We start from the raw sequence: 8,333 nt of genomic DNA on the forward strand, positions 1-8,333 counted from the left end.
CACCCAGTCCAACGCTGGTATCTCCACATCATGAATCTATGAGAGTTGTTAAGTTTTTGTTCTTTAGTATGAGAAAAGTAATATTTTATTTCAAACAACTCTACTATGCTGCCCATTCTTGGTTGCTGGGTGTCAACTCACCTTTTCAGTTCTTTGTTGAGAAATGGGAATATCTGACTTGATAGAAATGCAGGGGAAGTCAATAGTGTAGTGCCATGTCACTGAACCAGTAATCCAGAGGCTCAGACTAATGGCCCTGGAAGTATGAGTTCAAACCCCACCATGGCAACCAGTGGAATTTGAATTCAATTAATAAATCTGGAATTAATGGTGACCATTAAACTATCATCAATTGTTGTAAAACCCTATTAGTCCATTAACCTGTTGTCTTTATCTGGTCTGGCCCAACCTGCACGTGAGTCTGAAATGGCTTAGCAACAGCACTCAGTTCAAAGACAATTAGGGTGGGCAACAAATTGACAGTGACACAGTGGTTAGCACTGCTGCCTCACAGCACCAGGGACCCGGGTTCAATTCCAGCCTCAGGTCACTGTCTGTGTGAAGATTGCACATTCTCCCCGTGTCTGCGTGGGTTTCCTCTGGGTGCTCCGGTTTCCTCCCAAACTCCAAAGATGTGTGGGTTAGGTGATTGGCCATGTTCAATTAGTGTCAGGGGGACTTAGCATGGAAACAGGCCCTTCGGCCCAACTTGTCCATGCTGCCCTTTTTTTTAAAACCCCTAAGCTAATCCCAATTGCCTGCATTTGGCCCATATCCCTCTATATCCATGTAACTATCTAAATGCTTTTTAAAAGATAAAATTGTACCCGCCTCTACTACTACCTCTGGCAGCTTGTTCCAGACACTCACCACCCTCAGTGTGAAAAAATTGCCCCTCTGAACACTTTTGTATCTCTCTCCTTGGAGGGTATATAAGTGGGGTTACGGGGGTAGGGCCTGGGTGGGCTTGTTGTCGGTTCAGGCTCGATGGGCCAGATGATCTCCTTCTGCAGCGTAGGGATTCTATAATTCTATGAAATGCTGACTTGCGAGTGATGCTCACATCCCGTGAAAAAATACAGAAAATAATTGAGGAACCTGAACTGGCTAATTGCTTGGTAGCAGCACATATTTTAAAATTGGAACAACACAGAGAAGATTGCCGTGGCCTCTGTGCAAGAATGAGAGGTAAATTCATGAAGCATCCTATATTTTACACTTCAACACGTTTAGGGGAGATGGGGAATAGGTTCAACTCTCACCGTGGCAGCTGGTAGAATTTAACATCAGTTAATGAATTAAATCTGGAATTTGAAAGCTAACCTCAGTAATGCTGACCATTAAAGCCTATCTACCATCTGCAAGGCACAAGTCAGGAGTGTGATGGAATAATTCCCATTTGCCTGGATGGGTGCAACTCCAACTACACTCAAGAAGCTTGACACCATCCAGGACAAAGCAGCTCCCTTGATTGGCACCACATCTACAAACATTTAATCCCTCCACCACCAACGCTCAGTCGCAGCAGTGTGTACTATCTACAAGATGCACTGCAGCAATTCGCCAAAGATCCTCAGACAGCACCTTCCAAACCCACGACCACTTCCATCTAGAAGGACAAGGACAGCAGATAGTTCCCCTCCAAACCACTCACAATCCTGACTTGGAAATATATCACCATTCCTTCACAGTCGCTAGGTCAAAATCCTGGAATTCCCTCCCTAACGACATTGTGGGTCAACCCACAACACATGGACTGCAGTGATTCAAGAAGGCAGCTCACCAGCACCTTCTCAAGGCCAACTAGGGATGGGCAATAAATGCTGACCAGCCAGCGACGCCCATGTCCCACGAATGAATTTTTGAAAATTAACATCGATTGGTGTTTAGGGAAAGAAATCTGCTGTCCTTATCTGGTCTGGCCCCCTGTGACTCTAGGTATAGATCCACAGCAATGTGGTTGACTCTGGAAATGGCCAAGGAAGCCACTCAGTCCCAGGACAATTAGAGATGGGCAACAAAATGCTGACCTTGCAAGTAACGCTCACACCCCATGAAATAATAAAAAACTCAGAACTGCTTTGTTTCAGTGGGACTGCAATACGTGGGGGTGAATTAATGGATCAGGTTTATTTTTAACAGTGCTTTTAACAAACTGAACATTGGGTTTGAGGCATGGAGGGCAGCAATGAGAGTGATTGATGCTGCTATAGTGTGACCGCCCCCCCCCCAAGTGTGCCACGAAAAGGGTTAACAATTATTCAAAATTCACGTAATTAAACTTAAACTAACCTTCGCTTTCAACTCTGTGGTTGGCACCTCCAAGACCTGATGAATCCTGGGCCTCCCAGGCATATGCCTGCTGGGAAAGGACCGCACATGTGTGGTTTAGATTTTTATGTTGGTAAGGCCCATGCGCATGATCAACAGGACTTGAAGCTGAAGACTATGGTCCCATATGCCTGCACAAAAAGCAAAAACTCAAAAAGGGTGCAAAAACCCTGGGAGAAGTGAGAGAGACAGGGAGAGGTTAAAAAAAAGGTAAGAGAACAGAGAGAAGTTAAAAGCGACGTTCCCAGTAAGGGAAGACAGAGGCAATAGGGGGCATGCCTCAAAATCTTCTTCTAGAGATGTGCCATGACATATGCAAAGTTGGGAACCATTGTGCCACGAAGATGCCAACATACTCCTCCTCTTCAGATTCATCCATAGACAACGTGTGCTCAGTGCCTTGTCCCTCCTGCAGTCCCAACCCTTGCTGTTGCATAATGATTGTGCCGAGTGCTATCATTCTGGAGAAATTGATGAGACGCAACATTCTTCCCAAGCTGTGCGGTTGAATGGCCAAACAGTAACTGAATGTTCCAACGCAGGCCGAGCACAAATCAACCCCTGCACACGTGTGACCATGCAAAAATAATTAAAGAGCCCACACATTTAAATGTTTAGTCAAATGAGAGGAAGGTTGATGTAATATAGACTGTTCAGTTCTCGCCAGACATTTGAAGTCCATCATGAAAATGCCAATTGCTTTTTCGATATCAGCTCTGTCATCATATGACTTTTGTTGTACTATTCCCAGGCTTTATCAGTTTATCAGTTATCACTTTATCAGTTCGGTTCCTAATAGGAACATGAGTACGGTGGCGCAGTGGTTAGCACTGCGGCCTCACAGCGCCAGGGACCCAGGTTCGATTCCCGGCTTGGGTCACTGTCTGTGTCGAGTTTGCACATTCTCCCCGTGTCTGCGTGGGTTTCCTTCGGGTGCTCCGGTTTCCTCCCACATTCCAAAAATGTGCGGGTTAGATGGATTGGCCATGCTAAATTGTCCCTTAGTGTCAGGCGGACTAGCTAGGATAAATGCATGGGATTATGAGGATAGGGCCTGGGTGGGATTGTGGTTGGTGCAGTCGCGATGGGCCGAATGGCTTCCTTCTGCACTGTAAGATTCTATGAGCCTGTTCTGTCATTTAATGGGATCATGGCTGATCTGTGGCTTAACTCCAAATGCCTGCCTTTGGCCCATATCCCTTAATACCTTATCTTAATAAAAAAAATCTTTCTCAGATTTAAAATTAGCAACTGATCTAGCATCAACTGCTGTTTGTGGAAGAGTTCCAAACCTCTACCACCCTTTGTGAGTAGAAGTGGTTCCAAACATCTCTCTTGAACAGTCTGGCCCTAATTGGTATTACCTCATTGGTATTATCAGCAAGGTTTGAAGTGGGTATGCTTTGTTGTCTCGCAGCCATCTCATAGGTTTCAATGCTGGAACTCAGGGAGCTTGGGAAAGCCGTGGATGTACTGCCAAATCTGAGAGCACCTCGAAATATCTGTGCAATCCAATGATTTTCATATTTAAATTGCTAATTGCTGATCTATCTCTCCTGAGGGACTTATGAGTCTGTGTTTAAATACCAAAGTTTCCAGGTGGGAGCTGGAGTGCTGTCACACTTACATTTTCCAGGAACTTAAACTTCAATCCATGTGTTGCTCCACACTTCCTCTACAGAGTCTTGCAGCATGCAAAAAGGCCATTCAACCCATCACATCTGGGATGTTTGTTTGAAAGAGCTATCAAATTAATTCCACTCCATTGTCATCCATCTTGTCCCAATTATCTGAAATTCTCTACCTGAACCCCTCTTGCCTTTTAACCCTTGCCTTCATCTTCAAAAGCTTCCTCAAGATCGATCCATTCGCCCTGCTTTTGCTTATCTTTTCCAACCCCTCTACTATCACAACGACTGCTCCTTGTCCATTTCTCCCTGTAATGCACCTTTGGGCATTTATTACAGTTTAAGGCAAATTGTTTTGTTGCTGTTATCGATTTGAGCTCTAGTTCTTTTCCTATTGTGAGCCCAGTCTATCCTTTATTAGCCTGAGGTTGCTTGTTTTAGTTGCCAGGCCACGTAGCTTCATTTCTCAACCTACTTTGTGAACATAGAATAGAGAATGAAAAGGAAAAATCAGGTCAATGTGATTCGTTCACTAGAACATCAATCATTCATTTGTCCAGTGATTATTGAGTTCTATAGTGCGTAATACTGTACAGCCTTGGAAAGAAATACAATAATATATTGCTTCATTTTTTGGAAATTGGCTCACACTTACATTTTTCATGAACGAATTAGGCTTAAACTAAACAGAAATGTTAAAATTGTATCTAAAAAGCCTTCATAGAAAATGCAAGCTATGTCTGCTATGTGTAGATTGTGCGCTGATGATAGAGAACTCAATAATCATTGGCCAAAAATAGGTTAGTCGGCAGGGACTCAGCGTGTTCTGCTGGTGCATCTCTTCTGACCTTTTGACAGGTACCAGAGGTGATGTCGTATCATGGTATTGATTTTATAGTTTTTCAATTCCACCAATTAACTCTAAAACTGGGCGAGATGGCAGTTGCAACTGTGACTGCTTCTATTGTAGATCCTGGTGGCGTGGTCTAGGTTAGCTGTTTCACCCACTGAGCCAGCAGTGCTCCTTCGTGGCTGCCAAGCAGAGCTATTTTGGCAACTTTGATTAAATAATAAACTGACATTGTTTTGAAGTTTTGTGCGTTTGTCTGAAGAGACATTACAAAAGTGCATTCCATTACGAAATAGAATTTGCATTCTCCTATTTTGAATTTCATTGTATGAAGAGAAACTGTAACCCTAGCATCATGTGTTTAGGAAATGGAAATGAATCCAATATGTTTTTGAGCCCCCACCTAAGTCAATCAGAGAAGTGTGGATTTTTGTTACAACTGATGGGTGTCACATTTATTTTGAAAATGTCGACACAGAGGTGTTTGTAAATGGTTTCACAGAAACAGGTAAAATGATTGTGAACTGTACGCTGTATAAACAGACAAGACAGCTATAAGATAAGTGACCACGGTTTGAATACTGTTTACTTCATAGCATTACTGCAGAAATGCCAAAGTTACTCCCTTTCAATGCTGACATAATTTCACTTTAAAATCACCTTTTAAAAGAAAACAATTGCAGTGTGCGTATCTGCAGAGGTTTACGGTGTTGGTGAACGTAGAATGCTATAATGTGCCAATTTTAGCAACAACTAAATTCAAAACGCATGAAGTAAAAACATATTTCACCCTCCTATACTTCCCTTTCCTCTAATCATGGTTCCAGGTGGCCCCAACAGTGAAAAATACTCCTTTTGTAAGTCAGCCAGTCCATCATCTTCTCACCATACAATGCAAAGAAAAAGGCTGCGATCTGATTTTGCTTTGATAAATTCAACTCATGAACATTTACTAAACCAACTGACTTGTTCCAAAGTAGTCTTAATGAAGCATCTCTTGAGGTCGTTCAGCTTTCCCTCAACAAAGCAGATTGTGCTCAGGTTTTCTTCATTTCCTTCATTCTTAGAACATGGGCAATGCTGGCAGGGCTGGTATTTATTGCCCTTCCCAGGTCCTTTATCATTTAATCCTGCCATACTCTTCCACGTTTCATCCCAGGACCAACTGTGCAGTATAATTGAATCTATGCTGCAAGGTAAAATGAGTAAACATCTAGAAATACATTGCTTAATCAAGGAAAGCCAGTATGAGCTGACTTAAAGAGTGATGCTGGACAAATTTTTAGGATTTTTTTCAAAAGAAGTGACTGAGTAGAAAGATTCAGGGAATCCAGTAGATGTATTGAATTTGCAGAAGGAATTCAATAGGATGCATTATTAGTTACTAACAAAAGACTTGTTAGTTAAATCCAGGCATACTTCAAGGAAGAGATGAAACATAGCAGTATCTGTGAAGGTTGGCTGATGGACAGGAAGCAAAGTGTTAGGATGAATCAGCGTTGCTTAGATTGGAGAAGAGTTGGCCGTCATATATCCCAGGAGTCATTGCTGGGTTTAATTTTATCCTGTGTACATACAGGCGATTTCCCCCACTCCCATCCAACCTCACTTCCTTCTGCATCCACCTCTGGAAAACTCTTGCTCCCAAGTCATTTACAAGTGAACTTCCAAGCTGTCAGCTGCCTAAGCTTTGACCCTCCATTCACCACAAAACTTCTCCAGCTGTTGATCTGCTCAATTGTTTCTTCACCTCTCTGTCTTTTATGCCCAAGCTTGCCGCAGTTAAATCTTGGCGGGTGCCCAATTTCACTCCCTCACGACCAGCAGACAGTGAGTTGAGCATATCGAACACACAACAAGTTTAATGATCCATTACCAGATCTAGCTGAACCACATCTAGTGCTAATGGGCCTCAGTCTCCTTTACAAAATCTGTCCACTACAGCATGATCAGCTGAAGTGCAAGCATTGCCTCCATCTTCTTTTATCTACCATTTGATGCCAGAATAAGATTCTGATTTCAGACTAGCCTTGGTAAGGTTATTACATTGGCGATGAGGAATAATGCAAGTTTTTTTTCTTCCCTCCGGACTGCCTTCACTATTGAGACAAATAATCCTCCAGTAAGAAACTTGCCTCTTTTTGGGAAACCTGAAGTAAATGATGCAAGCATAGAAACCTGGGTCCAATACTCAGAGCGCATGTGTTACTTTTTCAGGCTAACAGTATTGAGGGGGACAAGAAACAGAAAGGGATCTTGTGGATGGCATGTGAGGTCTCAGCTTTCAGTGTAATCAAAAGCTTGACCTACCCGGATGTGGCTGACTCCAAAACCTTTAATGAATTGGTGGACTTGGTTACGACCCGAAACCTTCCATAAAAGTTGAAGTTTACTTATTAGTCACAAGTAGGCTTACATTCACACTGCAATGAAGTTACTGTGAAAATCCCCTAGTCGCCACACTTCGAGTACACTGAGGGAGAATTTAGCATGGCCAACACACCTAACCAGCACATTTTTGGAGTGTGGGAGGAAACCGGAGCACCCGGATGAAACCCATGCAGACACGGGGAGAATGTGCAGACTCCATCACAGACAGTGACCGAAGCCAGGAATCGAACCCGGGTCCCTGGCACTGTGGAGCAGCAGTGCTAGCCACTGTGCAGCCCCTCAGCGGCTCAATGATAATACTTCAGCGATTCCATTTTAACACGGCAAGGTGAACCCCTGGGGAATCTGTGACCGAATTTCTGACCAGGCAGTGAAAATTGGCAGCGTACTGTGAATCTGGGCCACCCCTGAATAACATGTTGTGAGATAGGCTGGTCAGCGGAATTAACGAGGTGACAGTTTAAAAAAAATTATTAGTGGAACCGAATTTCAATTTAAAGAAGGCCATTGTGATAGCTCTATTATTGGAGAATGCAGAGAAAGGAGCTCAGGAACTATAGAGCATGTCAGATAGAAGTGCCCTCGAATTGGGGGGAGGGGCCTCATGCACGTCCTTCCCACAACTAAGAACGATGGTATCAGTAAAATATCCCAGTATCCCTGGCAGTGGTGGTGCTTGAATTGCATCACCAGGCAGTCAAGAGAAGTCTGGGAAGCATATTCCAGAAAGTGTAGTTGCCAGATGGCAGACTATTGTAAGTGCTGCAGAAGACCATCAATGAGGCTAACCGATGGGGACAGTCAAAATACCTGCCATTTCGAGAAAAAGCCAAGGCCAGTAACAGACCATACCTTGCAGATTGTCCCTGGTTGTGGGCCTATGTAATTAAATTGCATCTCCACAACACGGCACAGTGATAGTGGTTAGCATTGCTGCCTCTCAGTGCCAGGGACCTGGGTTCGAATCCCAGCTTGGTTCACTGTGCGGAGTCTGCACATTCTCTCTGTGTCTGTGTGAGTTTCCTCCGGGTGCTCCGGTTTCCTCCCACATCCGAAAGACCTGCTGGTTTGGTGCATTGGCCATGCTAAATTCTCCCTCAGTGCACCTGAACAGGCGCCGGAGTGTGGCGACT

General features: G+C 43.8%; 1 non-coding gene across 1 annotated transcript; it reads left to right on the plus strand.

Moving 5' to 3' along the window:
* The first annotated feature begins 1,111 nt into the window (after positions 1-1,111).
* Positions 1,112-1,216, plus strand: LOC144496206 (U6 spliceosomal RNA). The gene has a single exon (XR_013498392.1). It is a non-coding gene; the product is annotated as a U6 spliceosomal RNA (small nuclear RNA).
* The last annotated feature ends 7,117 nt before the right edge of the window (positions 1,217-8,333 follow it).

The sequence above is a fragment of the Mustelus asterias genome, chromosome 7, assembly GCF_964213995.1.
Source record: "Mustelus asterias chromosome 7, sMusAst1.hap1.1, whole genome shotgun sequence".
In the NCBI taxonomy this organism is placed as follows: Eukaryota; Metazoa; Chordata; class Chondrichthyes; order Carcharhiniformes; family Triakidae; genus Mustelus; species Mustelus asterias.